Source organism: Mustela nivalis, assembly GCF_964662115.1.
Source record: "Mustela nivalis genome assembly, chromosome: 7".
NCBI lineage: Eukaryota > Metazoa > Chordata > Mammalia > Carnivora > Mustelidae > Mustela > Mustela nivalis.
Window position 1 is genome coordinate 98771180 of NC_139026.1, and position 23386 is coordinate 98794565.

The following is a 23386-nucleotide window of genomic DNA, read 5'->3' on the forward strand; positions in this document are numbered from 1 at the left end:
GCCACCCTGTGAGCATACTCCAAGCGAGGAAGGCACAAAAATAATGTGTAATAGAGGTTTGATGAGGATCCTTAGGCTTCACGGAGAAGGAGTTGGGATGAATGAGTTGCAGTAATGACATAGTCAATTTTTTTTCTTTTTTTTTAATTTATTTTTTATTTTCAGCATAACAGTATTCATTATTTTTGCACCACATCCAGTGCTCCATGCAATCCATGCCCTCTATAATACCCACCACCTGGTACCCCGACCTCCCACCCCCAACCCCTTCAAAACCCTCAGATTGTTTTTCAGAGTCCATAGTCTCTCATGATTCACCTCCCCTTCCAATTTCCCTCAACTCCCTTCTCCTCTCTAACTCCCCATGTCCTCCACGCTATTTGTTATGCTCCACAAATAAGTGAAACCATATGATAATTGACTCTCTCTGCTTGACTTATTTCACTCAGCATAATCTCTTCCAGTCCCATCCATGCTGCTACAAAAGTTGGGTATTCGTCCTTTCTGATGGAGGCATAATACTCCATAGTGTATATGCACCACATCTTCCTTATCCATTCATCCGTTGAAGGGCATCTTGGTTCTTTCCACAGTTTGGCGACCATGGCCATTTCTGCTATAAACATTGGGGTACAGATGGCCCTTCTTTTCACTACATCTGTATCTTTGCGGTAAATATGCAGAAGTGCAATGGCAAGGTCATAGGGAAGCTCTATTTTGAATTTCTTGAGGAATCTCCACACTGTTCTCCAAAGAGGCTGCACCAACTTGCATTCCCACCAACAGTGTAAGAGGGTTCCCCTTTCTCCACATCCTCTCCAACACATGTTGTTTCCTGTCTTGCTAATTTTGGCCATTCTAACTGGTATAAGGTGATATCTCAATGTAGTTTTAATTTGAATCTCCCTGAGAACATAGTCAAATTTTTAAAGTCGCTGTTTGAATATATTATCTTTCTTCTCTTTTCCTATGGTGTTTCTTTTTCTTCATTTTTTCCATCTCCAGTTCTTTATTCTTAGAATTGCCCCTGTGCCTTTCTCACCTGGGAACATTTTAGTGAACTATGCTCACATTAAATTCAAACCCCTGTGTTTATCCATTTGGGATTGCTTCATATTAGCTAGACAATTCTAGGTTGATGAACCTATTCCTCATGGCTGCCAAATATGTGTGTGACCTACTTGGAGCATAACTTCTCTGCTTCTGGACATGCTTCTAGGTCATGCATTCCCTACCTACATATGCAATATGGCTCGTTGGCTGGGATTATGATTAGCATAATTATCACTTCTTGGAATAAATAGAAATAAATTTAGTTATAACAGCCACATGTAAAGTACACTTCTTATATGATCTCTCCAATCAAAATAGAAAAATATTTGCTATGATAGGAGTGGAAAAAATAATTTTCCTTTTATCCTTCTGAATTCTCAGGTAGGGTCCCTGTTACAAAAGACAGATTAACAAGAGAAAACAAACAGAAATTTACAAGTATGTATAATTTATGTATACATGGGAGATAACCAAGGAAAAATGAGTAATTCTCAGAGGTGGCTTAGAATCTCAGCTTATTAAGTGCTAGAGTAGCTCTGTCGGTTAAGCATCCAGCTCTGATTTCAGCTCAGGTCATGATCTCCAGGTCCTGAGATCAAGTCCTGGCAGGGGGTTCTGAGCTTCATGGGGAGTCTGCCTGAGATTCTCTTCTTCTCCCTTTGCCCCTCCCCCTGCTCCCACTCACACTTGCTCTCTCACTTTCTGTCTCCTGTTAAAATAAATAAATAGATAAATCTTAAAAAGCAGTCTACGCCTAAATACCATCTTCAGCTAAAGACAACAGGAATAAGGGAAGGGTATGGGGAGGCCACATAAGCGGAGGCAACCAGGAAAAACAGCAGAAACTAGACTGAGCTCTTTTAAGTGTGAAAGTCCGTGCATTTGCCATAAGATTCTCTTATGATTTGGGTAACCCTTCTCTTCCTGGTACAGAAATGAAGATGGTTTTACAAATAGAAATTTCCTTTGGGTGTAATATAAATTTCCGTTACAAACAGATAACTTCTACTCTGTTTTCAGAATTTCTCCTTTGTCTATGGTTTCTCAAAAAAAATCCTTCTGCCAAAGAGGCATAATTTGGAGTGGCATATTCTGGCTTTGAAACGTCCAGCCAAATTCAAATAAACTATGAGGATAGTTATTAATTTGGAGTTAAATAAAGACAATTACATAATTAATAATAACCACTTTTGTTTATGGCAATATAGCCAACTGTATTTCCTACAATACCTTAAAAAAAGCCCTATTAAATACAACTAAAAATGCTAAACTAAGTAGAACTGACAACGTTTCAAAAGCATAGTTATAGGACACCTGGGTGGCTCAGTAGGTTAAGCGTCCTACTCTTGATTTAGGCTCAGGTCATGATCTCAGGGTCATGATCTCAGGGTCTGGAGATCTGAGTAGAAGAGCCCTCTGTTGGGGCCCCACAGAATGTAAAGCCTCCTTAATATTCTCTCTCTCCCTCTGCCTCTGCCTCCTCCAAGCCCCCGCCCCCCCCAAAAAAAAACCATAGTTGGGTTTTCAAGGAAATAAGGAAAAATTCTATGGCAATATAGGATTCTACAGTGATAAAGACAGTTGTCCATGGAAAACGCCTGTCCAGTGAGCATTTGTCAATTTCTTTAATCAAGAGACTGAGGATAAGGGGCGCCTGGGTGGATCAGTGGGTTAAGCCTCTGCCTTCCGCTCAGGTCATGATCCCAGAGTCCTGGGATCGAGCTCCACAACAGGCTCTCTGCTCAGCAGAGCCTGCTTCCTCCTCTCTCTGACTGCCTCTCTGCCTACTTGTGATCTCTCTCTGTCAAATACATAAATAAAATCTTTTTTTAATGTATTTTATTTTTTTTTATTTATGTATTTGACAGACAGAGATCACAAGTAGGCAGAGAGGCAGGCAGAGAGAGGAGGAAGCAGGCTCCCTGCTGAGCAGAGAGCCCAATGTGAGGCTCGATCTCAGGACCTTGGGATCATGACCTGAGCTGAAGGCAGAGGCTTTAACCCACTGAGCCACCCAGGCGCCCCTACATAAATAAAATCTTAAAAAAAAAAAAAAGTCAAAGAAACTGAGGATACAACAATTATACAGAGAATGGAAAACATGTTTCAAGGTCCTTGAAAACTTTTTACAGAGCTGAAACGGAAATACCTGCACAAATCTCCTTTGAAAGTTTATAAACTTGGCAAAATTTATAGAAACAATATGCCCACTATCAAAAGTAGTTGACAAAAAACTTTTCTTTCTCATCTTGAAAGGATAAAAAGAAAGAGTATCCCCTGAGACTTTTTAACTGCAGACTTCCTCTTAGAATGACTGGGGATTTTATTTACACCAACTACCTGACTCAAGTAACTCCAAGCTAAGAATTTAATTAGATTGGTCCTTATTGTTAGTTCACCAAGGTGCCTAGTAAAAGCAAAAGCAAAAGCAAATATTCTCTGGAGGAGCACAATACTGACAATTTCCGAAGAGAAAGTCCAGGCAAATAAGACCATGAAAAAAAAAAAAACAGAAAAAAGAAAAAGAAAAAAAAAAAACAACAAGACTGAGAGAAAGAAAGATATGCATCCTATATGTCACTTAGTAGAACATTGGCCTATAAAAAAATAATAAAAACCATATTATTTCGTATAGGTTAGTAAATAGATACATAAGATATTTTAACAAATAAAAGATAGTATAAGATAATGGAAAAGAAAGAAGATACTATTCAAAAATGCAAAACAGGAAAAATAACTAGAGCTTCTAAGAAAAATAGAGTAGTAGTTATTAAAACTCTGTGAATAGATTAAATGGTATAGAAGATGTAGCAAAAAAGAGAAATTATAAAATGAAAGAACTCTGAAGAAATTCAGGAGAAGGAAGGAGAGACTAGTGGATGAAGAGTATGATGGAAGCATTGAGAAGAAAAATAGACATCTTGTCTAATTAGAATTTTATTTAAATTCATCCTAATTACATAAAGTAATATTTATAATACATCATCCACATAAAATTTACTAAATAGAATATATACATATACTCTGAATTTACTGAATAGAATATATACATACATATCAATAGATAGATATGAATTCAATTCAAAATTGAAATGAATACATTTGTACACATTGAGTGTATTTTGAGAAATTCATAGAGATGGGTAATCACAACCATGACTGTGATACAGAAGAGTTCCCTTACCATAAAATCATTCTGTCTTCCTTAATTCCTCCCCCCATCTCATTCTACCACTATTTTCCTTCCTGATACCTCTGACTTTTCCAGAATGTCAGATAAGTGAAATCACAGAGTGTGATACAGTGCGTAGCCTTTTGATTTTGGCTTCTTTCAGGAAGTGTGATGCATTTGAGACTTATCTACATTGCTGCATGTTACAGTATGCAACAGTATTTCCTTTTTATTGCTAAGTGGCACACCATTGTATGAGTGCTTACCCATAAGGACATCTGTTTGTAGGTTTTGACAATTACGAATTATGCTGCTACGAACATTCATATGCAGGTTATTTTGCAGCAAAAGCTTTTATTTCTCTGAGTAAACACCTGGGAAAGGAGTTGCTGGATATATGGTTAGAGTATGTTTACGTTTATAAAAAAAATATGATTTTGCTTTCCCTCCAACAATATCTGAAAGTCACATTTGCTTAGATCCTCAATGCTTATTGTTGTTATTTTAAAAAAAATTTGGTTGTGCAGAGGTTATTGCATTGAGTTTTTAACTTGCACTTTCCATGACTAAGACTGTTGAGCATCTTTTATTGTGCATATTTGCCATCAGTATATCTTCAGTGGTGAATTATTATTCAAATATAAAAATTAATTCAAATATTTTACATATTGTACTTCAAAAGATATGGAAAAAGTATTTTCTTCAGTTGTTAGTTTATCTCTGTATTCTATTAACAATAGCTTTCCCAAAGCAAAAATTGTTGATTTTGATAAAGCCCAATTATCAAATATTTTTAAAAAATCATGCTTTTGATGTTTTAACAGAGCAGCTGTTAAAGTTTTCTTTTAAAAAATATTATTTTACATTTACATTTAGATTTATTTTTCATTTTGGATTGATTTTTGTATGAAGTATAAGGTAAGAGGTACCAGACTATGCCATCCCAAAATACACCTCTTTGGCGTATAGATTATTTTGAGCTAAAGGCCACTGAGAACTACCAGGCTCAAAAAAAAAAAAGCTCTGAAAACAGGGCACAAAATTCTCCTTTTTAAAGAAATTTAAATTTATGAAAGAAATTTCTATTTGTAAAGATTCCTGCCAGGAAGAGGAAGACTCTTAACTCTTATCAGTGGAGAAAACACTGGCCTAAAACTGCAAAACACACCTTACTGAATAAAACTTGTTTATCATTATTTTTGGGGTCACTTTCCCATAACTTGTCTTCTCTACCCAGAAGCCACACATCGCTCGCTCTCTCTCTTTCTTCCCTTTTTTTTTAATTTAAAGCCCAAGATGATCTACAAATTCAAGTTCTAACTAGATTTTGAGTTCTGTATCTCTAGGTACTCCCACTTATAAGTGCTATGCACGTGTTATTAAACTTCTGTTTGCTTTTTCTGTTATTAATCTGTATTTAGTCAGTCTCATGGACAGGGCTCCAGCTGGATAACCTAAAATGGGGAAAAAAAATATTTTCCTCCTCTACAAAGGCAGAAATCATGTTCAATTTTTTATATACTGGTATTGTTTTTATGCCACAATCTATTGCAAAGATTATCCTTTCTCCATTGAAGTACCTTTTGCACCTTTGTCAAAATCATTGGATTCTATGTGTCTATTTCTGCATTCTATTCTCTTTAACACATCCACATGTCTATCCTTTCTCAAAGATTACACCAGTTCTGTTAGGTAGAAGCTAGGTGAGAGGAGTGGAAGGAAGGTCTGAGGTAGAGTCCCAAGTCCTTGAAAGGGAATGATAGGGACATGAGCTGAGAAAACACAGATGGTAAATAAACTACACATTATAAGCCCATAAACTCAACCTCCTGACCTTGTGGCTTCCAAAACCCTGGGGCTGACAGATTAAGAGCCAAGAGTGCAGAACATGCTCCATCTCTGCTCCAAGATAACCCCTAGACTCATTATAATGCATTTACATTTTGGGAACAGCCCCACCCCATGGAGAAAGGCTACCTTGAATATTCTGGCATATACCTTGTAGGATCAAAACTTCTCCTCCCAGGGCACCTGGGTCCCTCAGTCAGTTAAGCATCTGACTATAGATTTCAGGTCAGGTCATGAACTCAGGGTCCTGGGATGGAACCCCAAATTCTGGCTCCAGGCTCAACAGGGTGTCAGCTTGAGGATTCTCTCCCTTTGCCTTTGCCCCTCCCCCTGCTCTCTCTCTCTCTCTCTCTCTCTCAAATAAATAAAGAAGTCTTAAAGGAAAAGAAAAGAAAACAAAACAAAAACAAAAACAATGCCCTTTCTCAACCCATGGGAGAAGTTTCCTAAAGGAATGGAAACAGCCTCCAGTAGAAACTACCCCACTGTATGTTACATCTCTTCCCAGCCTAGAGAGACCCAATTAAACCTGTTCCAAAACAATCTGGGGCGGGTTCAACCTGCTGGTTCTCTCACCTTCAGAGTGTACTTTCGCCTTAATAAACTGCTTTGTGCTTGCTACTTTCCTTCTGGCTGTCTTTATTCTGAGTGTGGATCCTCACCTAAATCTTCTGAGGAATCCAAGGACCAAGACCTCCATTCACACAGCAGACTCTCTCTCACCTTTAACAGTTTGATTACTGTAGCTTAATATAGTTATACTTAAAATCCAATACTGAGACTTCTAGCTTTGTTCTTTTCAACATCATTTGAGCTATAACAGTAATTTCGTGTTCATAAACAATTCAGATCCAGATTATAGATATCTACACAAGGTCCTGCTGGGGCTTGATTGGGATCTCTTTAATCTATGCAACAATTGAGAGAATTAGCATGGTAATTATATTGAGATTTCAAATCCAGGAGCATGCTATATCTCTCCATTTATTTATGCATTTTATTTCTTTTATTGGTTTTATATAATTTTCAATGTACTAATCCTACACATACTATGTTGGGTTTTTGACCAAAATATCTAATTTTGGAGCAATTTAAAGAAAAGTTTTTATTTCAGCTTTCAACTGGTTTTTAATAATAAATAGAAGAAATATAACCAATTTTGTACACTGATCTTGTATTCTGGTAACTTGACTTTTTCTTTTTATGTCTAGGAACTTTTTATGTCTAGGATACATTTCCTGGTATTTTCTATGTAAACAAGCACATTTTTTGTGACTATAAACAGTTTTAAATTTTCCTTTTAAGTCTGTATACATTTTATTTTATCATTTATTTTACTTATGGCATTGGCTAGGACTTCCAGTGAAATCTCTAATAAGAAGAGTGAAACTAGATGTGCATGACTTGTTCAAATTACAAGGAGGAAACTGTTTAGTTTCTTTTTTTTTAAGTATGAGGTTAGGTGTAAGTTTTTGTTGATGCTTTTTCCCAGGTTAAGAATGTTTTCTTCTATCCTTAAATTGTTGAGAGATGTTTATCATTAATATGTATCAAATTATGTCAAATGTCTTTAAGCATATATTAATATGATCATCTGGTATTGCTTCTTTCTTCTGTAAATATGATTATGTTGATTGATTTTTTAAAAAATAACTTTATTTAAGTATAATTTAGTTACCAAAAGACCCTTCATCTATTTAAGTCTACAATCCATTGTCAGCAAATGTATATAAGTGTGCAACCATCATGACAGTCTGGTTTCAGAATATTACCATCACCTCAAAGAGCTGCCTTAATGTTCATTCAAATTATTTCCTTCTTCCATTTTCAGGCTTAGACAACTTTCCCTAATTTTAAGTAATTTATATATTTAACATTTTTGGTGTTCTTCATATCTTCCTAATAACGGCATGGTGTGGGGCGCCTGGGTGGCTCAGTGGGTTAAGCTTCTGCCTTCGGCTCAAGTCATGATCCCAGGGTCCTGAGATCTAACCCTGCATCAGGCTCTCTGCTCAGCAGGGAGCCTGCTTCCTCCCTGCCTCTCTGCCTACTTGTGATCTCTGTATATCAAATAAATAAAGAAAATCTTTAAAAAATAATAATAATGGCATGGTGTTATTTCATTTCAATCCGAAGAACTTTCTTTAGTATTTCTTGTAATATAAATATTTTTTCAAGTTTTTATTAAAATTACAGTTAACATACAGTGTAACATCAGTCTCAGGTGTAGAATCTAGTGATTCATCACTTGCATACAACACCCAGTGCTCATCACAAGTGCCCTCTTACTTCTGATTTTCCATGGACCCCATCTCTCTGCTTACCTCCTCTCCAGCAACCCTCTGTTTGCTCTCTATAGTTAAGAGTCTATTTTCTGGTTTGCCCCCCCCTTTCTTTTCCCCCTTATACAGTTATCCTATTTGGAGTTGATTGAGCTTCTTGGATATGAACAGTGATGTTTTTCATCAAATTAGGGAGTTCTAAGCTTTTCTTTTTTAAAAGATTTTATTTATTTATTTGAGAGAGAGGCACACACCGTGAGGGAGGGAACACAAGCAGGGAAAGTGGGAGATGGAGAAGCAGGCTTCCTGCTGATAAGGGAGCCTGTTGCAGGGCTTGATCCCAGTACTCTGGGACCATGACCCAAACCAAAGGCAGAAGCTTAATGACTGAGCCATCCAGGAGCCCCTAACATTTTTTTAATCAATGTTTTTCTGTTTCTTCTCCTCTCTTTCTCCAGTCCTTTGGGACTCCCATTACACATGTTTTTGTATTTAATGTTTACCAAGTGTTTTCTGAGACTCTATTTATTCTTTAATCTTAATTTTTTTTCATTATTGCTAGTTAAAGTTATTAGATATCAAAGGGTGTAGTGTTGGTCCGAATACAGAATAAATAAAGAATGCACAAATATATTGGCACTGATTATATGACAGAAATTACACTCCTGATTAATGGAGAAAGAATGGACAAGTCCAAATGCAAAAACTAGTTAACTAGCCAATGTAGAATTTAAATCAAATTCTACATTAAAATAATCCTAGTTAGATTAAAAATCTTAATGTAAAAGGAAAAACTTCAGAAATGTTAAAGGTATTCATATAAGATAAATTTATGATCTCAACGGGGGAAAGGTTTTCTTAAGAAGATGAAAAGCATAAGCCTTCATGAAAAACTAGTAAATTTTATTTTTTATGTTAAAACCTTCTTTGTATCAAAATATGATAAAGTATGTCACTGACAAAGAAAATATTTTGAATGCATGCAAGCAATTAATATCCAAAATATATGAAGGTATTCAATATATCAATTAATATATATTAAAAGTTAATACATAGAAATTATATAAAACTACTTCCAATTATACTAATCAGCAAAAGCTTGAAATTATGAATTATCATTCTATTATTATGACCAAAAGCAAACATGAACAAACAACAAGCAAACAAAACAAATAAAAACAACAGTATCAAATGCTGGCATGAATACAGAATATCAGAATCCCTGGGACACATGGGTGGCTCTGTTGGTTAAGCATCTGCCTTCAGCTCAGGTCTTTCCCAGGGTCCTGGAATCGAGTCCTGCATCAGGCTCCTTGCTCAGCAGGGAGCCTGCTTCCCTCTCTGTCTCTGCGTGCCACTGCCTGCTTGTGTGCTCGCTCTCTTGCTCTCTCTCTCTGACAAATTAATAAATAAAATATTTAAAAAAAGAATATCAGAATCCCTTATCCACTAATATTATAAATGCAAATTGTTACAACCACTCAAATAGCTGTTTGGTGATATTTAATAAAATTAAATATGCTTATACCCTCACAGTTCCACTACCAAGAGCTTAAAGTATTACAGTTTACACACGAGTATAGGAAGATATAACAATATTATCAGAATGGGATAAAAACACGGAAGTAGAGTAAATGAAAATATTGAGTATGAACAAATCTTTGATTTGCAAAAAGAGGTATATTCAAAAACATGTTTTTTTAGACTGGAGAAATAGCTTCATGTTTATATGCTGAGTGAAATGATCTAGTTGGCAGGTATGAGATTCAAATGCTAATAATTAAGTAGATGTGGCGGAGAATGTCACTAAAAAGTCTATGGAAATAAAGTGTTATGGAAATAAAGTGTTTTAGATCATAGAATATCGTTATAGGCATAAAATCTGACTACTAATCTCCAGCTCTACAACCCCTTAGACTTTGCAAGGCAATGTCTCTATAATAAGTAATAATGACAACATTCTTATACAGTATTTGAGACTTTATTATTTGGCAAGACTTGTGCCCTGTTAAGACCTGTTATCTCAGGATACCTGGGTGGCTCAGTTGTTGAGCATCTGCCTTTGGCTCAGGTCATGATCCCAGGACCCTGGGATCAAGCCCCACACTGGGCTCCTTGCTCTGTAGGGAAGCCTGCTTCTCCCTCTCCTACTCCCCTGTTTGTGTTCCCTCTCTCACTGTCTCTCTCTCTCACTCTGTCAAATAAATAAACAAAACAAACAAACAAACAAACAAACAAAAAAGACCTGTTATCTCTATTTTGGACATGTGGAGAATCTATTTTTGAGCAGCCGAGTGATTTGCCCCAGATCGTCCAGCTAGGAAAACAAGTGTAAAATTTAAAGCAGCATCTACTAACTACAAAATTCAACTTAAGCCACTATCATACTACCCATATGTCTGTCTACATACCCCAGTTCTTCAATGTGCAACTACTACTCAAGTATTCTCCATATCTTCACATCTATATCTATATCTATCTCTCTATCTCTATATCTATATAGAGAGAGATATATATGTGTGTGTGTGTGTGTGTGTGTGTGTGTGCGCGCGCGCTTTGCAGTGTGGATTTCTCAATTGTATCGATTTTTTTTTGAGATACCAAGCTCAAGATTCAAATTTTCTATTACATGCAGTAAGTTTTTTGACAACAAAACAAAGAGAAAGAATCTGATGTGAGATAGTTTTAATTGCTTCTTTTATGTTTCTAAATCCATCTTTATGCAAACTATATTTAGCCTGATGTTTTATCTTTGCAGTTATATGAGCCCAAATTATTTTTTCCCATAAAATCATTTGAATTGGACTTCTGACACTTTCACTAAAAAGGACCAGAGTAATCCATTTCCTCACCTTTAGTTAAGTTCGATCTTTTCATTCCTTATATTCTCAGATAAGACATTTAGGAAGCTCTTTATTATTAACTTTTTTTGGTATGGCTTTTCTAGATCTTCCAACTGGAAGGTAAGGATTATGTCTTTTTAACTTCTGGAGCACTGCTTTTCTTGATATTATGCTTTTTAAATAATTATGGTAGAAAAATTGTTAATATAGTAAAATGAATGAAAAATTGTTAATATAGTAAAATGAATGAAAACAAATACAGAATTGTGGCAGCAATTTGGTGCTTCAATAATTGATTTCTTCAAAGACTGATACACTATGTTTTAATTTTTCCACTGGTATAATAGAAATTAAACGGTCCTAAGGTGTTAAAAGTATTAAAATGTTTAATTAGAGTCTACAATTTTTAGTGTATGCAGATAATTGTATTGAGGGTTGTACATACGTGGCTTTTCTATTTCTGCATGAAAATTTCTATGAGGAAAAGGTTTTCATATTTTATATTAGTACTTAATCTGAGTGGCATATTAGCTGCTAGAACCAGTAACCATACACAGAAATAATTTCCCAGTTTTTTAACCTACCAAAATATATTGCATTTCCATGTTATCCACAGTTTTAAACAACAGAAATACTTTTCCATTTACTCTTAAATTTATATTTATTGTGGAAATATTTATGGTTATGCCAAAAATTGAATATGATTTTCTTCATAAATCAAATTTCTTTCTTTTAAACTGGAAACAAAGTTTTATTACCAAAGTGTTGCCACTTAATTGAATATTTCTCTACTTTGTACATAATTATTGTTATTCTCCTCAGGAAAGCCATTTCTTAACTTCTCATTTAGTGAGGACAAATATTAAAACCCTGATTTTAACAGAATAGTTAAATGTAGTAAAACTGCCTCAGTGATTTAAGTTGAAAGCAGTACATTGGAACATGGCTCTTGTACCCTGTTATCAGGAATGTACAAATGTCTTTTTTATTAAAAAATGCAAGATAAATGATTTGCCAGCATGGACAGTGACAGCAGCAAACCATTATTTACTGTCAACTGAAACCAGTAACTTGTGATTATAGTGATTTTCTTAAATATCAGCCAGCCTTTTCTTCAGTCATTTCCTTCAACTGACTTCTCTGCAGTTATTGGTGAGGAGTACTGTCCTGAGCTTCTTCTCATAGTTCATTAATAATGGTAAAGCCCAGTTCTAGAAATCAGAACGGCAACTGCCATTCCACCCATTCGACCTATTCCAGAGTCCCCCTCTTCTTTAAGAATTTCTGTGACTACAATTTCTACTCTACTTAACAGAGTGGCTACTCCAGCAGCATCTAATAAACCAGTTCTTTCAACCATAGCTGGACCCAGGATTCCTTTTTCCGTCATATTCACATATCTCCAAATATAGGGTCATAACTAATTTCTGAGGAACTTTACATAACTTTCTCAATTATCAGTGATCCTTCAATGCCTGCATTCTTAGCAATGACCACTGCAGGGATTTCAAGTGTTCTTTTAATCATTTCTATATTGATTTTTGATCTTCATTAGCTGGAGTTATTAAGTCCAAGCTGGAATGCACTGGCATAGAGCACAAACCCCTCCAAGAACTATGCCTTCTTCAACAGCAGCTCATATCACTGGGGACATCCCTAAATTTCTTTTCATTCATTTCAACACCATTTATCCCACCAAACTGGGCATACCTACTGCATCTCAGATTTTTGCCAGATGATCATTTATTTTTCCTTTTCATTTTTAATAGCTGTGATATCTAAGTGCTTGATGATTTATTGAATATAGTTTTCAATTTGAGCCTTCCCACATTTCCTTTTAAGAGCATGGCATCATCCTTAGTACAATGAATTCTCCAACTTTTCCTCAGTCATGAGGTTGAATATTTTCAAGATTTAGAGTCTATCTCTCTCCAAACATGGTACTACCAGTAGCAATAGCAATAGCCATGTCTTTAATCTTTCTATTCTCACCAAAACCAAGAGCTTTGACCACTATAACCTGAAGACCAGATTTTAGTGTATTCAAAATTAATGTACTTAGACCATCTCCATCAACATCTTCAGCAGTTAAGACCAAGGGCTTATGGCAAGCATGGGCAATTTCAGAAACAGATACAATATGCTGGACGCTAGAAATTTTCTTTTCATTCAATAGAAAATAGGCATCTTGGAATTCACATTTCTGACCTGATTTATTAAAGTATGGAGAAATAGAACCTCAATCAAACTTCATGCCTTCAAGAATTTCTAATTCCTCGTGTAGTATTTGTCCATCCTTTGCTCTATTAACACCCTTTGTTCTAGCCTTCTTCATTGCATCAGAAATGACCTTGCCAATTCTTTTGTCTCCACTTGCAGAAATCACTGAAACCTGAGCAGTTTCTGTAGGGGTTGTCGCAAGTTTAGACTGCTTCTTAAGTTCAGCAATTACAACATCAAGAGATAACATCACACCTCTTCTGATTTCCACTGGATTAGCATTTTTGCTAATCCTCCCAAAGCCACCTTTGGCAATAGAGTGTGTCAGAACAATAGCAGTAGGGGTACCATCCTCAGCTTCTTCATTTATGTTATTGGCAACATCTTGAACAAGTTTAGCAACAACGTTTTTATATTTATCCTTGAAGTCAATGGATTTTGCAAAGTCACACCATCTTTTGTTACTTTAGGACTTCCACAGCTCTGTGCCATATTGGTTGCTTTTCCTTTGGCCCATAGTATGGCATAGCATGGAATAAAAGGTATATACACTCTGAAGCATCAGAAGTTGGAAATCTGCACCAAATTTTATATCCTTAGTATATGCCCCAGTGAGATGAAGAACTAGTGCCTTGGACACTGACCTTATCTGGCAAAGGTCAAAGGTCTATGGGTAATAGTTTGTTATACATATAATAAAATGTCCATGGTGTGCAGGCAGCCACTCAACCCCTTTGTGGAGAGAAAAGGGAAACTTTATTTTTTACCTTGTTATCCATTTGATCCTGAGATATCCTCATTTAAATTTAAACATATGTAAAGAGAAGGCCTAGATGAGTAAAATTCATCTCATATTTATATTATAAACATTATTTCATGCCCTTAGAGTAGATACATTTGAATAGTTTTCTAATGAGTAAAATAGAGTCAATATTTATAGTTGCAATTTAAGAGCTGATGAAGACTACAGATAAAATATATAAGTTATATGTTAGGCATTATCCCTGATCTATCAAGAAGTCAGTTTTTTTCCTACTGTCAGTTTTCTTAGAACTGAATTGAAACCATTAAAAAGTGGATCAAAGAGCCTTCTGTGCACTCAAAGCTTAAGATATAAACTCACTTAAATAATATTCATTAGGGGCGCCTGGGTGGCTCAGTGGGTTAAAGCCTCTGCCTTCGGCTCAGGTCATGATCCCAGGGTCCTGGGATCGAGCCCCGCATCCATCAGGCTCTCTGCTCAGCAGGGAGCCAGCTTCCTCCTCTCTCTGCCTGCCTCTCTGCCTACTTGTGATCTCTGTCTGTCAAATAAATAAATAAAATCTTTAAAAAAAATAATTCACTTAATCAAGAGATCCTTTGAGCTTACCTCAGTCTACTGCTTTTTAGTGCATGAGCAGTGTCCTTGTTCAACAACCTTATGAAGCCCTCTGTATTTTATTTCAAACAATATAGTTATTAAGAATTAATTTGGTTTTAACAAGCTTTTCCTAAGGCAGAAAGACATGCAATGTTTAAAAAAAAAAAAGTTTAAAATGGCTTTATTTACCTTATGTTATAGTAAAACTTAGTTTCCTAAATAATTATTGTGTGAATGTTGTATATTTTTCTAATACTTATCTAATCAGTGACATTAAAGCCTGTTTCCTAAAGTTCGAAGTGTCAATATTTTATAAATCTGTTAATAAATGTGAATATTTGTATATGTATGTGTAAATTATATATATGTGTATTTTAAGAAACATCAAAATACTTCTCCCATAATTTAGATTTCATTTCTTTTTCTCAAATCATATGTAATCCTAAAAGGAAGACAAGGGTATTTTTGTTTTTGTTTGTACCTCCTCTCTATGCTTAGATCCATGCCTTACACATGAAAGTTTGATCAGAATATATGTTACATTGTATGAATAAAATATTACCCATTAAAGATTATCTTATACTGCCAATGTAAGTGAGCAAACAAACAAAAAAACACTTGTCCGAGAAATGCTCATTGCTGGGACGCGTGGGTGGTTCATTGGGTAAAAGCCTTTGCCTTAGGCTCAGGGCATGATCTCAGGTCCTGGAATCAAGCCCGGTATCAGGCTCTCTGCTCAGTAGGAGCCTGCTTCCCTCCCTCTCTCTCTCTGTCTGCCTCTCTGCCTACTTGTGATCTCTGTCTGTCAAATAAATAAATAAAATCTTAAAAAAGAAAAAAAAGAAATGCTCATTGCTCATTCATACCATTTTACCCTATGAAGTTGGTGTTTGGGGTGGAATGTTAGTAGTGAGATAAAATCCATGCCCATCTCCCTGCTCAGTAGGGAGTCTGCTTCTCCCTCTCCCTTTACTCCTTCCCTGCTTATGCTTGCTCTCTCTCTCACTCATTCTCTGTCTCAAATAAATTCTTAAAAAAAAAAAAAAATCCATGCCCATCTCTTCATTCAACTGTGGGCCAGAAGAACCCTCAGCTTTTGCAGCAAATTGGCCTACAACAGGAACAGTTCATCCAGTCACTGAATGAGATCCCTGGGGAACTGGCAGACATCTCAAATGTGGAAGGTGAGATAGATCCATAGGCAAGGAGGCCCTACAGATCAACTACATTTAGGTGAAGTCACAGTAGAAGGAATTTATAAGGTGGTTGAAGGCCCTGGGCTTCTCAGAAAACCTGGTGATCCAGGCCTACATCTCTGGGTGGGGGGGCGGGTGGTGGTGCAGTGAGGGGTTAGAGAATTTGGCTGTCAACTTCCTCCTGAGTCAGAACTTTGATAGGGAGTGATACTGGGAAGCCAGGCTGCCTACAGGTCTACCCTTCCCAACTCTATAAAAAACATATATATATATATATAAAATAAACATATATATATATATGTTTATTTGAGAAGTGAAAGAAAATAAACCTTAAAACAAAAACACTCCAACTTCCCATCTTTCTGAAGTAGCCCTATTCCCATCTTGGCCTGAGACCAGGGCCAGATAGCTGTCTCCCATCTTTTGCCCCAGCCCAGCCACCTCAAAGGAGCTGGCAGAATCATGGGTGACAGATGAGCTCCTCTTGGTCTCTGTCCCTGCTTTCTGCAGCCAGGAGAGGTGGGTGCTTTCTCCCTCCTCCCTCAAAGAGCCTCTGACGCCTCCCTGGTGCTCTTGCAGGGTAAAAGAAAGCTGGGGAGCTCCAGACTTTAATCCTTCATTATAGTGGCCCAAATCTTTCCTTCTGGAGTGAGCATTTGGTGGTCAAAGCCCCCTCGACCTTGACTTCGAGTTTGTATCCCCTGCTGGGTTGAAGGGGTTCTGGTTTATCCTGCCTGGGGAGGAGGTAAGATCAGAGCCACGCTGGAGGTTGAAGTACCCCCCCCCCCCCAAACCAGAATTGTGTCTCTAAGGTTTTGAAGTGACTAAAGCTGTAAAAGCCAAAAAAACACCAAAAAAGAAACAAACAAAAGGTGAAGGAGTCAGCTCCCCCATGGTAGGTTGCTGCTGGGCTGAGCCCAAAATGGAGAATAATGCCCTAGAGCTGCTCGTCAAGGAAAAGGTCCCAGAAACAGGCAATTATGGTGTCCTGGGCCAAATTTTAGACACTTCACAGCTGCTGGAGCAGATGTCCCCGAGGACGTGCAGTTGGGACGGCACTAGCGTTGCTGCTGCTTGGACCTTGGCAGACCTCAGGTTGGGGCCCCAGGCAGGGTTCTGCGCCCGGAAGCCCCCGACCTCTCCCCGAGACCTGGGCTCTAGGCTCCAGGTGGCTTACGGCTTGGCACCCTACGCAGGCACAGTTCCTCTCCTCTTCCCGCCTCAGGCGCTGCGGTTTGGGACGCAAGCTTCCTTGCGGGACTAAAAGGGCGATGAGCTGCTGCACTGTGAGTCTGATGGTGGGGTTTTGTGTGGAGGGCTGGGGGTCGGCGACAGGAGGATTGGTGTTGCCCGATGGGTGGCTTGAGCCAGACTCCTCACAAAGGAGCCTGGAAGGAGCGGCCTCAGCACCACGGGGCAAACAGAAGGTTCTCGTCTCCGAACTCTGCAGATCCTGTAGAACTCCCAGTATCCCCGAGCTTTTTCTGCAAGAGTGTTGAGACTGTAGGGACTTGGGCCTGATTTTGCCCTTTTCTTAGCTGCCTTCCAGGCCCAGGGCGCCCCTGTTCCCGGTTACTTGCGCCACGCTGCTGCCCACAGCACACCCAGCAGGCTCCAGCTGTGCCCTGTTCACCTTCCTGGGGAACCTCACGCTCCACCACCCACGGGCACCAGGCTTTTGGCCCAGAAGATTAATTCAAACTAGAGAAAATGGCATTCATTACCATGAGTGAATGAATGATGCCATCTATCTCGTGTCCGGAAACAAAGGAGTTGGAATTTAAAAAGCCTTTTAGATTTTCGTAGTTCAAAGGATCATTCTGACTCTTAATTAAAAGGCTTGAAGAAAGAAAACGGGAAGGTCAGTGAAGAAGGGAAGCCAAGGAGAGGAACTCCTAGGGGGAGAATAAAGTTTCCTTCTGCTTTGATCTCTATAACCTGTGGTCTAGATCAAATTTTATGGTAGGGCACAGGGTAAAGAGGAATTATTGCATTTTCCTTCACCACTAGATGTGCTGTGGCAAACAAGTAGTTTGGTTATCGAGCCGTGACTATATTTTCCAAACAAATCTACCAATTTAGAAATAGTAGAAGTTTCTGCTGTTGTATTGACTAATTAAGCAGCAGCTCCCAGAGACATTCTTTCAAACTTTTGAAAAAGAAATTGCTCTGGAAAACTATTGTGTATCATCATGTTCTACAAGCTCCAGGAAACAAGAATGGAAGCCAAATAGCAGCATATAGGGTGTAATGACTCAGGACACATATGCAGCAAGTCATTTTCACCAAATTAACCAAGGAAATTGACCTTTACTGCTTTACTGGGGGCAGGAGTGGAGGGAGTAGATAACCGTTAGAACCAATACCACATAGCTATTATGTGGAATGGGTCTTGAGTCATTTTATTTTTCTGTTAAATAAAATAGTAACCGCAGGATGGTGGGAGACTTTGGGCTGTCTAGGTTACAGGAATTTACATTACATATGCCTCCTGGTAGAATAAAAATACCTTATCATTTTATCTCCCACCACCATTCCTTTAACATCTGTTCAGTGTGAATCACTTCCTGTTGTCCATGTGAAAATTCAAGCAAGGGAATGACCTTCATGGTTATAAAAATGTGTCATTCAGATCTGTTACGGTGGCCAGCAGCTTAATTTTCTGATGGTTGCCAGCTGTAGTCCTTTTGAATCCACTGCTGAATTCCATAGGCTGCTCATAGCCAATGACTTCACACAACAGGTATCTTATCCTTATGCAAATATAGGACTCCCCTAATGGGTGACTTTGACTCAAAGATTTTCCATCGGCCTCGAAAAAATTTTCTCAGAGATGTTCTGCAGGCTGAGACACTTCACCCCAGCCCCTTTTAGGAAGACAGGCCTGGCTTTCAAGTCTGAAGCCTCTCCCAGCCTTCTCTGGCTCTAGTCCTACTTCTTTATAGAAATTTGTCCAAATATATGTATAATCTTGGTGTCCACTTCCTTGAATACCCAAACAATGTCTTTCCTAAAAATTACAAACATAATCTCAGTTAAGAAATTGGAATTTGGGGTACCAATTATTAGTGCAAGCTCAGAACCCATTTTAATGGCAAACTTCCTCTCAAGTAGCTCAAGCCTTACTTGGAATAAAGGCTAGGGCTCCATTGTTGTCTCTGTCTCCTTAGGTTGCTTCTCATTTTTCTTCTCTTATTCTCTAATCCTTTTTTTTTTTTAGACCGTATTTATTTATTTGAGAGAAAGTGAGGATGCGGAGGTTGGGGGGAGGTGGTGGTTGCTGAGCCAAAGGCAGACAGTTAACCAACTGAGCCACCCAGGTGCCCCTATTCTCTAATTTTATTAGCCAGTTTCTGTCAAGGGCATATGGAAAAGAAATGGTGAAAGAATAGGAAAGGAGCAGGAGAAGATTTTCCATAGGAAGCTCGATCTCACTCTCTGGGTGTGACAGATACGTAAAGCTGACTGTATTAACTTCCTCCAGACATTCAAAGGTTCTCTTTAGGCTCCTTTGTCTACAATTTCTTTGACCTAGACAGATGCAGTTTATCCCAGTCTTTAGAAATCGGCTGTCATCCCAATTCCTTTCTGCTGGAATTTCTCCATCCTTTGATAGACATGCACTGTGATAATGTGATTTAAAGTAAGAAATATATATGTGGTCTTTGTTCCCATTTCTGGCACAGAGCTCCTAAAACCATTGGAATTTCCTAAGTGATAAGAGCAATAAAGTTGTCTCAGTATTCAAAACCTCTTTCAACTACATCTGAGTTTGTGTTAATGAGTTATGTTAATACTAAGGGGGAACGCTAAGGTTGAGAGGGTCCTAACCATGTCATTAGAGTGTTGGAAATTGCTGTCTTACCCAGGAGGGTAGAGGGGCTGGAGTTTGATACAGTTAATGTCAATGATTAATTAATCATGTCTAGACTCCATAAAAAACCCAAACAATGGGGTTTAGATTGCTTGGTTGGTAAACACACAGAGATCCAGGGGGAAAGTGCTCCCAGAGAGCAAGGAGGCTCTATGTCCCTTTTCACATACCTTGTCCTATACATTTCTTCCATCTGGCTGCTCCTAAGTTTTATTCTTTTACAATAAATTGGTAATCTGGGGCACCTGGGTGGCTCAGTGGGTTAAGCCTCTGCCTTTGGCTCAGGTCATGATCTCAAGGTCCTGGGATCGAGCCGGGCATTGGGCTCTCTGCTCAGCGGGAAACCTGCTTCCTCCTCTCTCTGCCTGCCTCTCTGTCTACTTGTGATCTCTCTCTCTCTGTCAAATAAAATAAAAATTGTTAAAAAAAATTGGTAATCTACCAAGTAAAATGTTTCTCTGAGTTTTATGAGTCACTCTGCAAATTAATCAAACCTAAGAAGGGGGTGATGAGAACTCCTGCTTTATACTCGCACTGTTTCTTGTGCAGCTGAATCAGGTTTAGAGGAAATACTGGCCTAAGCCTTGTCCTGATGAATGCCAGAAATGCAGGCCTGTCCTAATGCAGCCATCTCTCTCAGGCTGCTACAGCCCACTTTAGCTTTTGCCAGCCTGAGTCAAGGACAGGTTCTCTCTGTCTTCCTGGGCAGAATTACAGGGAAATCATTTCAGCCATCCCTCTGAGTTTGAGGTAAAGAGGCGGCAGACTCTATTCTTTGTGAAGCTCACAGATTGGAAGAGCTCTTATCAAAGAGTTCTTATCAATAGATCTTTCTCCCCCATCAGCCTATTTTCTATCTGTATCAAATTTAGGAAATCTGATAGTTATGGAAATAGTTTTTAAAGAGTTTCTTTGAAAATTTCCAGAAGGTGATTTTTTTCCCCTCACCTTCGAATTTAATATTGTTTTTAGTTCTTGATATGCACTTATCGTAAATACACAATTATATTACTTGCAAATGATTAAAACTCACCCGGAAATAGAGGATGAGCAGCAGATTAAAGACCTAGTACTTGGAGTTTCTTACTTCTGTCATCTTCATAGAAAATTGCTGGAATGACTTAGCAATATTTTGTTAGGTAAGTAGGCTTTAGAAATAAATGCACAGTGACGAGTAAATACCTGAGTCAAATAGTTTTTAAAATGTAATTGGATAATTATATTCCCATTGAAATGAATATTTTAACCATGCTAGTTAATCATAATTAAAATTACATTTAATAATTTGGGAGTTTCACAAGCAGAGTATTTTGGGGTTATTTGTATCCCAGTAGGTATTTGGATATTAATTAAGAAAAAAGACAAAATGAGAGGAAAATAAAATTAAGTTGATTTAAAGGAAAAGATAATTAAGTAAGATGGTGATAATGGTTGCTCATTATTAATAATAACATGGGAATTCCTATACCTCAAGGAGTAATCCTTTTGCAGTTCTGAATAAAATGTTTTGAATAAAACTGCTAAGTAAATTTTTAAGATTTTTAATCTCTTTTCATGCGATGCTATCATTTAAGACTTGTAAACGTTATGATATATGGGCATATGTTTGCTTGAGGAATTCTGAAGTAAAAACCCCTACTCACTTCTGTATTCAATTGTTTTATATTGAGGAAAAAAATTGAAATGCAGTATTTCCCAGGTTATGTTTATATGTAAAAGTTGTATTCTGAATACATGTGGAAACCTTCAAATTATTGCTTAAAAATCCCATGTACTCTAAGGTTACATGTTCTAGAAGCACTGTACAGAATGCACATTTGGAACAGTGAACTTAGCACAAGATTATTGTTTGAAAGTATTTCGTGTTTTTTTTTTTTTTTATTGTACTTGAGAGACAAGTATTTTTCCAGAATGTAGCTCTATCATGCTACTTAACCTGGTCTTCTCATCTATTGAAGTTAAACTCAGTTTTTCATAGTTCTCATTATCCAACTGAAATAGGTTATTGACTTAGTAACATTTACTCAGTAAACGTACTTAGTAACATTTACAGTCTATAAAGCTTCTTTCCAAAACTATGCATCTTTTACATTAATTAATTATACATATTCTTACCGAACATTTTTTTATGTTCTTCCTCTGGGTAAACAATGGTCAATAAAACAACTCTTTTCTTAATGGAGTTTTTATCTGATCAGTAAAAGAAATTGTCCAGTGCATCACTAATTTTAAAAAAGTGGGATAATTGGTATACTGGGAATAGGCCCCTACCCTTAGAAGAGTACATGAGAGGAGTGAGGATTCTCTCCTATTTTTATATGTGAACAATATAGATGAGAAAGTATATATGATGTAGGTACTTACCGATCTGAGGACAATTTCCCCTCAGATATATTACCTGTAAATAACAGTCAGATTTTGTTTCATAGATATGTATGTTGATTTGTGAGCTTACTTAGGGCCTTATGTCCTTAAGTAAACTAAAAAATTATTTCATTTACAGTGCACCTTCAGTATAATGACAACAATGTGATGTGCTTTTGATAGGACCTGTTAGTAGAAGGACAGTCAAATTGAGCAAGCGAATAAAATAAATATAAGTATGCTTATCTTAAACGCTAGCAAGTAAAATATAAAAAAACTTACAGGGAGAAGGGTGTCTAGGGAATGTAATTTAAACAAATACATAAAGAAGCAGTATAAAATAGTGTTTAAGTGTTCAGGCTCTGGAGACATTCTAAACCTTCAAATCCTATCCCTGTACTTGCTAGCTTTTTGACTTTAGAGAAGTATTTTATATTCCAGTTATCTTGGTCCTTTTTCTGTGAAATGGAGACAATAACAGGTTGAACCACATGAAATGATTATGATTGGCTATTTTTTTTAATAGTTTTACTGAGGTGTAAGTGATTTACAATAAACTACACGTATTTAAAGTATATAATTTAATGATTTTTCCTTAATACATATACGCATAAGAAACCATTGCGATAATCAAGATACACATAATCAAGATATACAGAATCAGAAAGTTTTCTTGTGCCTCTTTGAAAGCCATATCTCCTTACCTCCCATCTCTAGGAAGCACTGATTTGCTCTCTGTCTTTATGGATTAGTTTGCCTTTTCAAGATTTTTTTTTTTTAATGAATGGAATCATTGTAGTATGTACACTTTTAGTCTGACTCTCATTCAGTATAATTATTTTGGGATTCATTCATGTTTTTGCATGTATCAAGAATAATTGCTGACTAAGTATTTCATTGTATAGATAGTCCATAATTGGTTTATTAATTCAAGGGTTGGTTGATATTTGGATTGCCTTCTGTCTTAGGCGATTATATACAGTTGTTATAAACCTTTGCCTACAGAAAACAGGGAAAAATAGTTGTTCTTTGAAATAATCAATAAAATTAGGAAATAGAGAAGACACAAATCTCTAATGTCAAGAATGACACAGATGACATTACTCCAAATCCTATACACAAAATAAGAATAAAAAGAGAATAATATTAACACCTTCTTCCTAAGAAATTGGTT

The 23386-nt window shown here is 37.2% G+C and overlaps 1 pseudogene across 1 annotated transcript; it reads right to left on the reverse strand.

Annotated features, from left to right (window-relative positions):
* Positions 1-12387: 12387 nt before the first annotated feature.
* On the reverse strand, positions 12388-14197 carry LOC309870332 (60 kDa heat shock protein, mitochondrial pseudogene; annotated as a pseudogene). Its single transcript has 2 exons — positions 14186-14197; positions 12388-14085 (listed from the first exon to the last, which is right to left on the reverse strand). The product of its transcript is annotated as a 60 kDa heat shock protein, mitochondrial pseudogene (transcript).
* Between the last annotated feature and the right edge of the window lie 9189 nt (positions 14198-23386).